General features: G+C 41.1%; 1 protein-coding gene across 5 annotated transcripts in view; it reads right to left on the reverse strand.

Moving 5' to 3' along the window:
* Positions 1 to 16463, reverse strand: part of PEAK1 (pseudopodium enriched atypical kinase 1) — a 105643-nt gene that overhangs the window by 87141 nt on the left and 2039 nt on the right. Inside the window, exon 1 of one of the 5 annotated variants that reach the window (XM_054272451.1) lies at positions 2090 to 2111. The exons of the other annotated variants lie outside the window; for them this stretch is intronic. The gene's annotated coding sequence lies outside the window, so the exon portion shown is untranslated. Of the gene's footprint in view, positions 1 to 2089; positions 2112 to 16463 lie in introns of those variants that run through there. 5 annotated transcript variants of the gene reach the window in all.

The raw sequence follows: 16463 nt of genomic DNA on the forward strand, positions 1-16463 counted from the left end.
AAAGGCTGGTTGGACTTCAGCAGGGCTTTCATTCCCAGGTGAAACCCACCACAGAGGGATAATCAAGCCAAGGTGAAGGGCTTGGCTCCTGAGCTACATTTAGCCAGTCTGGCAGCCTAATGGCAAATATTAGTGTAATAATCCAAGTATAGATCCCATTCCTTCAGATCTGCAGCTTTAACATTTTTCCCTATGAACATCATCAAGCTGAGATGGTATTAAACACCTACACAATCCTTCTAGAGAAAAATGGTTTTTTCCTCATGATGTGTTCTTCAAAATGAGTCTTGCACTGCCTTTTATCTTGGATATCAGAGATGGCAAGAAATACTGATGGGCTGCATGTGATCACACAGACACCTTCCAGAAGGGAGGCATGAAATATCCTGAGAGTCCTGGCTAACCCAGGCCCAGGCAGTCAATGCATTACTCCACTGTCACTGACAGACTCCTGGGAAAACAGATTGCACAACAGGAAGAGGGTAAAGCAGAGCTTGAGAGCTTGGACACACATGAGAGTCATTCATTTACTCCTGACCCCAAATCTCAGAACACAAACAAGAGGAACACAAAAAGAATGCTTTGCTTTATGTAGGCACATGGGAAGTATGATTTTGCAGTATCATAAATGTTTAATGACACTTTTATGCAACTAGTGATATCCTTTCTTAATTTAAATTCCTTTTAAAGTTCCCATTTAAAAAACCTCTTTAGAATTATACTTCTATTTTCCCTAATTTAATAAATAAAAGGTTGTGAAAAAATATTTTTATGAAGAACTTATTTTCTCCCAAACACATCCAAGTTATTTTGGCCTCAAGAGAGATTGATCAGGTGTTCTTACAAGCCAAATGATCTGTAGAACCTTTGATGAAGAGCCTTCAGAATGCAGAAGTCTGACTGCCCAGCTTATGGCTGCATTTGATGGGCTGCAGTCTGCATTTAACTGGTGCTACATCACACCCAGATTCCTTAAGATTGGGAAACCAGTGCAGTATGAGGTGATATCCCTTCCTTTGCTAGCAAGTTCCAAGTTTTATTAAATTCCCTCACTCAGTGAAGGCTTTCAGTTCTTGTACACTTGGCATTACAGTCTTTTCCCAAAGTGAGTAACTTTCTATACATTCAATAAAACCCTCCCATGTTTTAAAAACCTCCAAGTCTGAACCAAGTATTCCCACTTGCTGCTTCAGAGCAAGTAAATCAAGAAACAGGAGCTCATCATGAAAGGTTCTGCATGCCAGAGCTGCCCAGACTGCAGTGTGATAACACAGATCCTCACAAGCACAGCTGCATTATTCTGTTGATGTATTTGTGCAGACACCACGGTAATGCTGACAATTTATGTATGAAAGACATCTAAAGAAAAATTAATTACCTTGTGCTGTGGCATTGGTGCATTTTCTCTCCTCTGTCATCTCAGGAGGCAGAAGCACTGCTCCTGCACGAGCCCTGCCACAGCTCCCTGTGTCTGAAGGACACTGAGGCTGAAGAGCTCTGAAGTCACAAGCTGCATTTGCAGCACAGCTCATACATTGGCTCTCCAACATGGCAGCAATAAGAAAAACATGAGTTTGTCTCCCTTTCCACAAGTCTTAAGTAGCAGTAAGGCTTTTCAGCCTGGAATCACAAATCACTTAGCACTGTGCAATTTCAGAAGGATCCAGGGGATGCAGGTTTTCCACAGCAGGGCCCCATCAAGCTGTGGAGCCAGCCAGCAATCTGCCCTGATCTCCCTGAACATGCAGCTCTGCACTAAAATGCACAGAATGGAAAAAGCTAAACAGGCAAAGAAAGAGACACATGTATAAACACATCTATGTTTTTCAGATAAATTTCTCCTGGAAGTGTCAGTCAAATGGAGGCATCACACTGAAGTGATTCTTCCCAAAGGACTGCAGGGAGGCAGCCCAGAGGTCCCTTCTGGGGTCCCTCAGCAGAGTTCTGTCCCCCAGGGGAGCACAGCCAGCTGCTGCTCCCTCGGCCTCACAACTGCTGCCCTCAGGAGGGGGGCTGACACATTCTGCCACTGCACATACACATTCTTTTCTCACATAACCAGACATCTGAAGAATGGAAAAAAACCCACCTCATCTGTGAGTGGGCTGAAGGTACCAGTCAAGAAGTAAAAAGTTGCTCTTGTCAGATGAAGTGATTGATCAAGCTGCTGTCTCTCAGCAAGGATACGGAGAATGCCTGTGCAAGCTCACTGCAGTGCAAAGGAAAACAACTTAGATTTAACATGTTTCAATCTCTAAGTAAACAAATCCACCTCACTTGGTACTGAAATCAAGCAGGAGGTGTTGCAGCTCTGTCCTGCACCGTGGAGCAGCAGCAGTAACCTGTAGCTGAGGGAAGACTGACAGGTGAGGGACAATGTCCCCTTATGGATTCCAACTTGACCTAGAAAGAATTTATCAGTCTGCATCAACAGAGCACTGAACAGACCTGCAGGAACACAGCTGGCAGGCCTAAGGACTCCATCAGTTTCTGAATCAAAAATAAAATTATCAAGGTACAAAATGCTCTGAAAAAAATCTTTGTTAACCAATTTTTTTTTTTTTTGTAAGTACATAGCCTCATTTTCAGAAAGAGTAGTGGCAATGAGACACACACAATGGTCAGCAGAACTCCACAAAAAATATTTTGGGAACACATCAGTGTTCCAGGCTCTCAGCTCTGCCCCATTCCATTTTCTCTTTGATGTCAGTAAGTTCTTCATCTTATTAGTTCAAGCTTGAGCTTTTGATCAAACTTTTGTAGTACATAATTTGGAAATGAGTTTCTTAGAGGGACAAGAGCTGTCAAATCAGATTGACCCAAACAAAGCAGTAACAGCTTAGGACAAGTGACAGCCAAAGCTGGAATTTCTGAACATACGTGCAAGTTATTATTTTCTAAAAACCACAGTGTTGACATTACAAGGGAAGAAAAGAGAGGAAAGATCCTATCTCCTGAGCCCTTGATCAAATTACTTCATAATTCACCCACTAACCCTATCCCCTGGTTCCCATAACAGACAGCAATCCGAGACAGAACAAGCCTGTGGATTTTGGAGCATTAAGGGGGAGAAGGGAACAAACTACAGCGCTGCAGCTGAATCTCCCGAGGATGGAGAAGCACTCAGAGCTATTTTACATGGCAGAATAATTTTACAGAACCTTGCAGATATAAAATATGGGGACAAGTTGAAATCAGCCACAGTCCATGTGCATGACATAAAAACTAGGAGCCCAGAACTATATACAGTGTCTGCAGTTTCCTGTGGTTTCTTTCAGCAAACTTTTTTCAAAGTAACTGTCAAAGATATTAGATTCCAGTATTTCGAAGATGGTATCTACTAGTTCTTAATTTATCCCAGCCTCTTATCTTTGAAGCAATTCAGTTTCTGTCTCAGTGCCTAATTTCCATTTTACACATCCTATAATTGTGTTTGTCCTTTTGTCCTTTAAAGTTGACTTCTAAAGATTCCCATCATTAACACATCTACCAGGAACAAACAACTTGCTCTCTGTGTTCTTTGGTTGAGATCTAATTATTAAAGTTATAATTATTTCTCCTTACAGATTTTAATAAGTTGGAACTGGCTTTAAATTGTTCTTTTACTGAAAGCTGTGGGCCTGGACATTTCTTTCTTTAGGAAAGGATGTGTGCTTTGCAGAAGTTTCAGATCCTTAACCTGTAAATTAACTTGTTGCATGAGTTACTGTTCACTTGGCCTTCTATCAAGTCCTGGCTATTTTCAATCATATTTAGTTTCCCTCTGCATATTTAGGAACGACTCAGCCCAGAAATTTTATGCAGTGTTTCTAGAATTCCTTACTAAGATTTTTAAACATTTTACCTATTTTCTCTTTTCTTCGGTATCTATTTTCTTAATGGGTAAAGCATGAACTTTATCTTTTTAGAATATGGACATGGTAACACTTTTAAACATGCAAACCCAAAAGCTGGCAAGCCCTCTCCCAGATTAAAAAAAACCATGAAAAATAACTCACAACATTGAGCTATGCTTATTTCATGACACAGACTCTTTTCTATACAGGAAAGTATAAATAGTGTCCACAGCTGTGCAATTTATCCTCAGCCATTAAATGTCTCCACAGTCTTACAATTCCTAAATGTGTCTGCACTGCCTACAAATGAGCTGCATTAATATAAACAGCATGTGAATGTCCAGAGAGCCTATAAAACAAAAGCCCTAGGAACAGGCCTTAACTAAAAGTGCCATTCTCAGATTTAAAAAATAAGAGCTTGTAACTGTTTCACTGTTGATCAAATTGCCAAAGAACCCTTTCCAATGTTTTGATCCCACAATTTTGAATCCCTGGGTTGGATACCTGGAGGGAAAACCAGAGCTGATTTGAGAAGTGTGGAGCCAGCCTGCACAGTGCCCAGGTGCTGGGGTAGGAGCCATCCTGCTCAATCCCAGAACTGCCTGGCTCCACCAAAATCCAGCTCCTCCAGACAGAGGGGATGAAATAACCTGCACAGACTGACAGATCCAAACAGGGATCACTAACAGGCATGCACAGGAAACACCACTAAACCTGATTCATTGGCTCAGGTCCTAAACAAACACACTCATGGTATAGATATATACTGCTATAAATCCAGCGCTGTTCACTTACAGTGTACAGCTTATTTTAGTCTGACTTGTTCTTCTGCAAAGTGCTGTATCTTATCTCCATTTTAAGAATGAGCAAGTTTCTTAACCTCTTTGTCTCAGTTTCCAAGGCTACAAGTGAGGCATGACAAAGGCAGGAAGAAAACCCAGATATTTTTTGGCTCTCAGCTTTTTCTTTTTTTCTTGCTGCTCAGTCATCTTCTCTTCCTAAACTTCGGGATTTAGTTATTTTAGCATAGATATTATTCTATGTTCAGCCTGTTTTCTTGGTGATTCTAATCAGTTTCTCTGCAAATCTGGCCAATTGTTTGGTGACTAAATTTGATCACTTCTTGTTTTATGCATAGAAATAATCAAAGAAACAATACCCTGACCAGCACTAGCAGAGGAAGAGACATTCCTACAAAATAAAGTTAAACCACGCTATTTTTTAAAGGTACGCAAATGACGTGAGAGAAGACAGGAAACCACATTTAAAGTGTAAATCAAATCCATTCTTTTGTAAAATTTCTGGAAAAGCTTTGAAAAATGGCTTTTTCTACTTTTCTCTCCCAGAATTTCTTTGTTCCTTACAAAAGGAAAAACAAAGCAACAGGAAAATGAAGTGATGTTCCTCCTCTGGCAGAGAAGCAATGGAGTCTCCTCCCCCTTCCAAAGGGGATCACAGTTTGCCAGCTTTGGCAGCCACTGCAGCATTTAAAATAGAAATGAATCCCAAAATGTGATTTGGCAAAGCCCCGCTGCAATATTCACTAAGTCTGTTTTCCCTCTTTTCCACTTCCTTTCTCGCACTCCAATAACATGGAGAGGTGGCTGCAGCACCTCAGGGCTGAGAGGCACCCGTGGCTGACCCCCAGAGCAGAGCCCCACGAACTTTAGCACACATGGAACACAGGGATCACACAGAGCAGCTCCTTGTATGGCCACAGCCCCGAGCCTGGGACACGGCCAGCAGCTGCTCTGGCTCTGACACAGCTCCAGCTCCAGGGGAGGCAGCCCTGTGCCTCCCAGACCTGACAGCATCACTTCCTCTGGCACTGGGGAAAAAGCCAGCAACACCAAATTCTGCAACACGTTCCAGCAATTTTCCAACAGGACTGTGATTTTCGTAACACTTTTGTTTTCACCTACACTGAGGTGAGTCCTACAAGCCAGAACACACACAGTATTTTAGAGATGTGCTGTGTTGAAAGAAAGAATAAAGAAAATACAAGTTCAAAAGATGAGAGATGAATCAAAGATGCAAACCCTTCAGAGGGATAATCCAAATCCACTGCCAGAGTGAAGAATGCTGGCTGGAGTCAGCATGCAAGAACCTTCACTCAAAACAATTGCTTTGGAAAAGAATGACTTCATGTGAGACACCCTGGGCTCTGGGTGGGACAATAAGGCAGTTGTCACAGATGCTTGCAGCAACAGCAGAAAGCATGTGTGATTAACAGAGGTATTGAGCTCCAGGTGAAGGAGCCATGACAGCCCAGCTTTAGAGAACTGTCTTCAATGAGAGGAGCAGATTGTGTGGCATCCATAACCACTGCTTCACTGGGCTTTCAAACTACTGACTTCACTCTGACTAGGATGTGTGGTATATCAATTAATCCATCTCATTCATTCACAGAAAAAAAACCATTAAATATCTGAACCCACAGAATGTTAGCTTCAGCATGCAAGCAGCCAGCCAGCTGACTCATTCATACCATGGTTTCAATTTGAAAGGTGGGCAAAATGTCTCCAATATATTTATGCAATAGCAATAATACCAAAGTAATTCTGTTCAGGATCTTGTGACAAACCTCCAGAAAGTGTCAGGACCAAAAGTCTCTCATTCCAATTGTAAAGAAACTTTCCAAACATCAACATTTTGTCTTCTGTATGTTTTAAGCTTTAGAATTTTTATAATCACATCCCAAAGCCTGAGTCATTTCTACTTTGCCATCAATGAAACTGTTCAAAGGCAGCAGCAGGAAGACTCAAAGATTGATTTCACAGATCATTGGTCCAGGCAGTGTTTGTAAACTGCTGACCCCAACCATGGAGAATTGCTAGGGCCTTGCAGATTGAAGGGAGACTTCCAGTTTAAAACTGATTTGAAACCTGAGGTTAGCCTGCCAGTTTTTCCTAAAAAAAACCCCCAAACTTTTAAAGGAGTTCATTCTAAATGAGTCATATTAGCCCACACAAGTAAATCAGCACATTGTTCTGATTTCCCCTCCCTAAAATGCATCGTGTCCTCAGCACAATGCTACTGCACAAATAACTCAGGACTTGCCAAAAGCTTCCACCAAGCTTTAATTACAGCAGTCCTATTTTGTACATTGTCAAATCAAACAAGAACTAAATCAGCCTGCTAAAAACCAGCCAGTACTTCAAAATCTCCAATGAAGATTAAGAAGTAAATCTCTGCGATAAAGCATTAGCCAGCCCAGAAACATCCTCATTTTCTTGCTTCAAGATAAGACTGTGGTACACACGTGAAGTCTGCTGTGCAAAAGAAATGGCACAGCATTAATTAATTGCAACAAATTATTTTAATGCAGGTCATTGCTACTAAATGTTTCAGACAACTTAACTGTATTTCCACTTTGCCTTTTTGGCTGCTCTTTCCAACTGATTTAGCTCCACAAGTGAGAATGTTTGCATTGTCAAAGTTTTTGTCACTGTCAGCATTTTGTTGAGAACACTACGCCCCATTTCAGATTTCAGTATATTTTCCAGAAGAGTTAAAGAAATAGAGGGTGCATGTCATTCTGCCAGTCATTCTCATCTTATTAAGCTTTTGTCATGGCCTGACAATACCAAAAGACTTGAATGCATTTGACTGTTTTGCAAGCAGACTGCTTTCTCTCTTGTCATAAATGATGGAAAATGTGATCCTGGGGTCAACAAGGGAAACTGTAAAAATGAGGCTTCCTTACTTACAAGTATTTATTCAGTCTCTGACTCGGAGTTTAAAGGCAGGATCTTTCATGCTCTAAAAATAGCAAAAATCTGTTTTAATCCAAAATTTCAATTTTTGGATGGGAAAAGAGCACCTAGATTAAATAATCTGAAAACTGAGCAACAAACCAAGCATCATCCCAGTTCTCAATTTTCTCCAGTTGCTGAACAACACAGAAATTAATTCCCAAATCACATATCAAGTATTCAGCCACAAGCAAAGCAAATCCTCATCAGCAGGCTGGACTGCAAGCTTCTGATATGCAAGGCAGCTCTTGCAGCTCCCAGAGAGAAATATTTAACTGGCAAAATGTGTGCTTGCTCTGAACTGACTGTAACACATGACCTGGCATGAGCTTTGACAGCAAGTTATTCAAGAAAGATGACAATACAACAGAGTTACAAAAACAAAATACAGCAGTGCTAGGAGAAGCCTTTGGAAACACAATTTGTGATGTAAAGCCATAAATCTTTAACATTTGAACTAAAGACTTGAAGCTTTTAGAAGCAGCAGCCTCACTGCTAAGGTTAGAAGACATTCCCATACTCTATTATGGCAACTAAATAAATATTTACCATGGCTCTTTTCAAAAGGCTGGGTTAGCAAACTGAGCAAGACCATGAGAGTGCTCTGGGTCCTCTTTTAAACACTAGAATAATTGACTTGAGGCAAGCCAAGCTTTTAGCTCTCTTATTTGTAAAATCAGTAAATTATGGAGTTCTGGGTTTTGAGAAGAGCTGACTTAAAAAGCCATTTCACTCCGCTGCCTCCCTGCTCCCAGCACACAGGCAGCTGGGATGCTCATTAGAAATCTCCTCAACAGCACTTTAAAGGAAAAAAAACTTCAGCAAACCAAAGTCCCAGCAAATTTCTGGAGAGATGAGCACTTCAGTCACACTCTCCAGACAGTGAAATGTTTTTGAATCACCCCTATTGTACTACCCTGAAGATAAAAATGGGCTCTTCCCAAAACATGAATATAGCAGAGGATTCAACACCACTTCCTAAGCCAGCATTAATTAATTACTTCAAACAAATATATATGCAAGACATACATATGCACGTCCAGATAAATCTGAGCAAAGACACTCTATTCTCAGGATGAAAACAAGAAATGTCTTCTCTTTGAATGAAAGTCTGTACAACATTTTGATTTTGAGATATAAATATTTTTTAAGCTGTACATTTCAGAGCAACATAATGTAGGATGATCACATTTGTCCAAATCTTCATGGCCAAAGATATTTACAGAGAGGCCTCTTGAACTATTGACAGAAAATTTATAGCTTAACTTCCACAAATACTAAAATGGATCAGTCAATAACTGCTTCCTATGAAACTATAAACTTATTTGTATAAATAAGACAGGCAATCACAGAAGGTGATACACAAAAATGCCAGAACTGACTGGTCTGCAGAGCCAAACAGCAAAATAAGCCACAGCACCTAAAACTGTTTCTTCAATTCAGGCACTTCTTTTTTCTCCACCCAAAAGACATACTCTCTTTTCCAAGTGACTGCCCTTTTGTCAGATTCCAGAGCAGACCCTTCAGCCCTGAGTTTGCTTTGTCCACCAGCCTTTAATTATGAGGTGAAAGAAGAAATAAAGCAGAGAAAATGAGTAATTTGAATACAAGTTCCAAAACTTAACAGCTTTCACAGTTTGTGCCAATATCTCTTCAGAAAGTCATAATTTTATACAAAGCAAATTCTAATGATTTTGAATTCTGTAAGTGTTAAATAAAATATTTTCTACACAAAAGACTGCAGAGTTAAAGGTGCCAAACAAACTGTGGGGCATCAGAGGTGTTACAGAGCTAGAATAAAGGGAAATGTATCCATTTTTACATGGCTACAAGCAGTAAATACTTTATGAACACAAAATAAAAACTTGTGGCCATGCTCCGAACTTAACAACTTACATGTTATGTAATAAAAAGCACAAAGCTCAAGAGAGTTGCTCATCTGAAAAATATTTAAAAAACCCTTTCAAAACAATGTATTTATTCCAGCACATCCGAGAGGCAGAAAAGACCACGTTCCCTCTGTGTGCACATTGTGTACAGCTCTTGCAAAGGGAATGTTCATGCCAGGTCCCAGCACAGGCTGTGAAGCAGTGCAGGCACAGGAGGGGCACCAACCAGCAAAGCAGCACCCACAAAGCGCTGTCTTCATCACAAGGCACCTTCACTTTCCTCTCTCACTAAACATAAAGAAGGCAGAATTGTATTTCAGTATTTTTCCTTACCTAAAGGCCACAGTGCTGATTTTTCAGGTGCAGCACAGGTAAATTTGAGACTGCCATCCCTTTTGTTCCCTGTGTATTTTGTTCCTGAACCCTGCTGGTTCCTGCACCCAGAGCACAGCATTGAGCAGCTCCTGTGGTTTGTGGGGCTCCTTCTCAGCCTCAGGAAGACAGGGCTGTCCATTCTCCTATTTTTTAAGCTCTCAGAATAGAACTTGACTCTAGTTCATCTCTCAAATTAACAAGAAGAGTGGTGTGACATCCCTGCTTTCTAAGCTCCATCACAAAGCCACTGCCAAGAAACCAACCAGAAAGTTCAGTGCACCCCTGAGACCACAAATCCCCTCCCACGTGTCCCAGGAAGGATCCAGGAGCTGCCCAAGTTTTCAGCTATCCTCTGGCTGTCATTTTTCAGAACTCTGTAGCAGATAATGCAGCTGGGACAGATATTTTACCATGCAGCATGAAATGAACATTTGTATGTCTGATACACATTTACCTTGCCTGCAGAACAATTACTCCAAGAAGTCATGGAAAAATAGTGATGGAAAAGAAACCTTGACCCATGTGGCAAAGTCAACTTATGAGTTGAAATCTATGGATTTTTAAATACCCTAAGTTACAGACATTTGTAAACTGGCAACTGAAAGCCAAAAAAATTACAAAAAACCTCCAGCTCTTGCCTCACATTCACAATTGGAAAGAAATAAAGTTTTTAAATTATAGCTGTTCCCATTTCATTTGAAACACCAGCTTGAATGGACAATCATCTCTCACTCATTATCAGCAAGAGAAACTCAAGAAGCCTCATCCATCTGCTGCAGAGAGATGGAGGATGGGACTGTGCTCCTCTACAGTGACTACACTCATGACAAGCTTTGGTTTTTGGAAAAGCAGAGCTTACCTTGGTTTAGAAACTGATACTGATTTTCAATTATTTCACTTGTTCAGTAATGTCTTATCCATAGTTCAGATATTTGCATGCAGCACAATCACTGAGTACTGGCTGCTTATTTTTCCAATATATTTTCAAACTTCTATTGTGATTATTTGATTGGAAATGTACACCAACTCTTTTAGTCAGCAGAACACAAAAAACTCAATGTGTTATCTGTGCAATACAATTTAGTGACTATTGACTGAACTTCTAACCCCCTCAGTAAGCTGTGCTTGCTGCTGGAAGCAACAATATTCATTGTATGGATTTGTATTTCCTCCTGTGTTCTACAGATCTCACTCTGCTTGGGTGTTTAAATACTTTTTCATGAAAGCACCCCAAGTTAGCTGCCTGTGTAGACAGACCAATATTGAACTGCAGAGACTGAACTCCAGGGGGAAAACCCAATTATGTAACATTTGATCTATTTAATCTAATTCCCACTTTTTAAATGCTGTTGCTTTGGTATATCACCTGTTGACTTTTATTTCTCCGGAGAATGATTAGTGTATGCATGAACCTTCCAGCTGCCCCAGGAATTGTGCAGGAATACTTCAGAAAATACCATTATTCCACAGCATTTCCATCATCCCCTCTGGGGGACTGAGCAGAACTCCCTGATAACCTGTGCTGGTTTATCTTTTCCACCATGTTTCTGTACAACACTGCTTCTCACTCAGCAAATTTGGCTTCAAAAGGTCTGTCTGTTGCTATCTCCATTGTTCAGGAATAGCACTGTTGATTTACACTGATAAACAAAGATAATGTACAACCATAAGCAATGAAGTCAATTTGCAAAGGACTCAGTGGGAAAAAAGCCTCCAATGTTATCACTACCAAGTACTACAGAGAAAAATTACAGCCTTGTGGAAAAATAAAAGATGAGGGGTGAGAACTGGGCACCTTTTTTAATGCAGCACTCCTGCTGTTTACACCATTATGCAATGCAGCATGATTTGCAGTTGTGTATGTAAAGAATGCATTTGCTGAATGCCCTTGTGGCGCTGATGGCAATACTATCACAAGGGAACCTGATTCAGCTTCTCTCTGAAAGCAACAATCAAACACTTCCCACACTCCAACAAGCAGAACAACAGAGAATTATGCAGAACACAGGAGAACTCACCATGACTAGAGCTCCAGTGAGGCTGAGGAATCTCCATCTAGACCACTCTGCAATCTCTCCTTTATGCTGCTGCAGGAGGCTTTTCATGGCAACTGTTACTAACAGTGTGTCTCTCCCAGCTGCTAAAAACAGGTACTTTATGTACCAGAGTGCAACACTCCTCCTGATGCACCAGTCACTGAACACCTCACTACAGAACCACCTTTGGAAGAGTTCTGCTGCTGCTCTGAGAGGATAAGTGGGGTAACTTGTAAGGAGCCATGACCCAGCACCCTGCCTGCCAACAGCTTCATGGAGCAAGATGCCAATGAGGAAATGGCACGGGACTGCCAGAATCACAGGAAAGTGAAATACAGGGGAAGCTCTGAGCTCTGCTTCTGCTGACATTTTCTCTCACAGGGATGCTGCCTTTGCTGCACATGAAACACTTAGCAGGCAAAATTCAGGGAGCAGGAGCCTCAGTGAGCTTTGCCCTAACATGCCTTGGTTTTCTGCGCTTCCCAAGGAAACTTCTCTGGCCAAAAACACTGTCCTTAAACCTGAACCTGCCTCACTTCAAGGCCTGCAATAACACTTCCCAATTTTTGTTGTTACAATTGAAATGTATGTTATTGACAACTTCATTAGCAGCAGAGCAGGTTTGAGACTTATTGCTAATAATCTGATATTCCAAATTTAAAAATTAAAAAAATCACAGCAAGAAACCACAATTTTACATCTATAAAGCTCTAAAATAGTCAGCATTTTTGTGTTGGATGTGTGTTTAACACCAAGTTCAGTGAATTCTTCCACTGACTACAACACAGCACAAGCTGTTGCACAATCACAGCATGTGTAAATCATCACACTGGCAGCTCTCATGTGCCCCCCACTCTCTACATCTTTACTGGGAGATGTCTCCCTGCTTCTAAAAACTGAGAATGTCTACAGTTTACAGAACAAAAGTCATTAAATAAACTAGCTCCTCCAAAGATCATTCCAAATGGCAGGAGTCACACTCCTTAACCATATAGTTACAGCCTTAGAAGTCTCAGACTGGGGAATATTGTGCAACCTGTTTTCAAGGAAAACTACCCAATCTGGATGAGGAAGGCCCAGAAGGACAATTAGCAAGGTTTAAAGCAAATGGAAAAACAATTACACAACATGACTTACTCCCCCGTGGAAAACTCCTGGACTAATATTTATTCTCTCTGAGCTTGTATATATTTGCATTAAACTTCAAACTTTGTTAAAGCAACATGGATACAATTCTGAGCCTTCACAGAGAGAATCAGTGATTTTAACAGGATGCCAAACAGGCTAAAAGGGCACTCTGCAGAAGGCTACTCAGGGCTAAAACAAGGTAGAGAGAAAGGCAGAACTGGGGGGAAGAAAAAGGTGCAAAAAGACTAAACAGTTACCCAAGGACAACTTCAGCTACAGAGGCACTGAAATTTGAAACGTCTCTATTACCTTCACACACATGCTTCTGAATGTCCTGGCCAGTTTGGGGGGAAGATTATGCATTTTTAAAACTGTTCTTCCTTCTTGCTGCACCACAGAAGCCCCAGAAAGGACACCAACAAGCATAAAAGCAGAACAATGACACTCACTAAGAGGAAATTTGGCAGCTGAGACAACAATAAGAGCATCTGTGAGATGTACAGAGACTTATGCTAAGAGGGAATATACATGAAGCCAGCATGGAAGGATGTCTATATTTGTTCATGTTTATACTGTAAGATTTAAATGTCTTTTAAATGTGTTTGAAGGCTTTTCTGACAGCAAGACCCTGGGAGCTGGAAGACTGGATATAAATATATCCATGCAGAACTTACATCTCCTGCATTACAGACTGTCTTCCTCCTCTGGGGAGCTTTGTAGGGAGGCCTGTGTAAATACAGGCATGCATCCAAGAGGGAACATTTTAGGATTGAGATCAGTTCTACAAAAACATGGAAGGTCAAACTGTGAACACTAAACAGCTTCCTACAGAACCTGTAGCCAACAATACAATAACCCAAATCTGCCTGAACACCAATAAGGTTGCTTTGGCAAATTCTGTGCTAGTAGCAGTATTTTCTGAAATAGCACTAACTTTATCAAGTCAGTGATCTTACTTTTTAGCACCACACTGAACTGGCATCTCAGACAAGATGTTACTAAAACAAGTATTGCTAGAAGCCTACAATGTTTAGCCTGGCATGATTTTTATCCATTTGTTTACTGTGATTTCAAAAACTTTGCTAAAAATGTCTCCTGCAGTCAACAGTGACTGCATGAAGACAGTTGAGCATTTTTCAGCATTTATATTTAAGCACATGTAAGGCTTTTTAACTGAAATAGTACTCTTAAGGAAAATATGGGATAAAGTCCACAAATGGAAAGATTTTAAAATGCCTTTCCCAGACAATATTTATATTTTTTTACACTTTATGTAGATAAAATACTTTCCCCCCCACACTTTCCCAGAACCAAAGACTTACAAAAGGAAATCCATTACAGATTGATTACAAAACACTTCTCTAAGAGGTATGGCTCAAAACTGAGTTTGTCTTCATCCTGCACAGCAATATGTGATTACCAGGAAGAGATAAATGGTGCCTGAAGATCCCAGAGGTTCTGAAATCCTGTTGTTCTTGTTGTCATCTGAACAGAAAAACTCAAAAACATTTGTGGCAAATCCATTTTGTAACTTGGTGAGCTAACATGATAACTTTTATAATAGCTGAATAGTTTTGCATCCCAAAATAAATTCAATTCAAAGAAGGTGACCTCAGAGTTACACCCACTGTGTAGTTTTCCTCTATCCACATTTTGCACTATCAGGCAATCTCAAATCAACCCAGTCCACTTAAAGAGATATGGGAAAAGAAATTGCTTGAGTCCCTCAGCTACTTATCTATCTCAGGCAAAAGGAAAACTGGAAATTTCTTACACAGTTGATAATTTCTGCTTTTGATTTGGAAAGCACAGAGCCCACAGCGCTAAACCACAATTTATGGAAACTGCAGCTCAAATATTGGACAACTAGTTAGAATTATTACCAAGTAAAAACAAGCCATTCATCCTTGTCACTGATGTTGTAGAGATTCTAAACCTGTCACATTCTCCTCAGTGTTGACTTGCTCCACTTCACCCTGCTTTAAAACAGTGAAAGTCAACTAGCAACTCTTCCTCCAGTTTGCAGCCTGTATTTTTCCACTCCAGATTTAAAACTGTATGGTAATGGAAATTCTGCATTATTGTGCTGATCCATATGAAACAATGGAAGTATTTCAGCCTTAGGCCAATGTAAATCCCAGTGCAACTCCTGGTCCTCACACAGGAGCAGTGTGGGAGCACAGGAAGGTGGGAAGACTGGTAATGCCAAGCAAGGCTCTGCAGACAAGGTCCCTGCAGCAGCCTGTCCCAAGTAATGCACTCACAGAACGTGCTCCATCCACCCCTGCAGGTACCTGCATGGAGAACCCAAAGCCTTTTCCCGTGGGTCTGGGGCTCCACAGCTCCTCCTCCAAAATCCAGGGGACTTTACATACATAGAGAGTGGAATTTCCCTCACTGGTGATTTTTGGCTGCCACTAACAGCCAGTAAATTCTATATATGGCTGCAAATAACTTGACATTCTCTCTTTCAACTTTGCTTCAATTATTAAACAAAAACATGTTCTACAAGTTATTGTTTTTGTACTAAAAGTAGGTTAAAAACATCTGGAGGTGTTAACAGCAGAAAGATAAGAAAGTTACATTTTTAGTTCCCCTGTCAGTTGTTTCCTTTCACGCCACAGGTACTCCACAACCTTCTCGGCGCTTTCCACCAGCTCAGCACCATCTCCCCGTCAGAGCCGAGGCCTTTGCATTTCAATGCGCTGCCCGTACCCGAATGTCAGCTGTGACACACCGACTGCACGGGAGGAGCAGCTCGGCAGGATTGCCGGCAGGACTCCTCGGCAGGACTCCTCGGCAGGATTCCTCGGCAGCTGCAGCAGCGCAGCCATGGGGACAGCACGGGGCTGCCGGGGGACAGCGCGCCTCACCTCGGTGCCCACCTGGCAGTCCTTGGGGGCTCTGCTCCAACGGCCTCACAATCCAAAAATAAAAGAGAAAGGACTATTAACACTGCCTGAAACACAACCTCATCAGAGAGCCATCAGAACAAGGAGGAAAGCCACAGATCCCTTCAGAGAGAAGGGCAGAGAAAACACGGGCCATTAGCAGGGATGGGATGGTGCGATCCTAAACCGGGCTGAGAGGCAGCTGGAGGGAAAAGCAAAGACTAAACAGGAAAAGGAAAGGAGACACACAGGAGTGTAAATTCAGGAACAAGGTAGAGAAAACATGCTACAAGTTAACTTCGAGTAAGTTTTTTTGCCTACCTATTTTTCCTAGCACGATACAGAACAGTATCACGAACAGTATCACTAGCACGATACTGAAACTGTCAATATTATGACCCTTATCAATAGATTACAATACTTATCATAATATTTTACTATCCTGTTTAGGAAAAATAAATTAGTCAACATTTAGAAGTCATTTAACCAAATATCATCCTCCCCTTTATTTTTCTTTAAATGAGTGATTCCAAGCAATTCCTTTACTTGGAAA

Source organism: Melozone crissalis, unplaced genomic scaffold (genome assembly GCF_028551555.1).
Source record: "Melozone crissalis strain CALT ecotype California unplaced genomic scaffold, PUWL_Pcris_2 ptg000014l_1, whole genome shotgun sequence".
Lineage (NCBI taxonomy): Eukaryota > Metazoa > Chordata > Aves > Passeriformes > Passerellidae > Melozone > Melozone crissalis.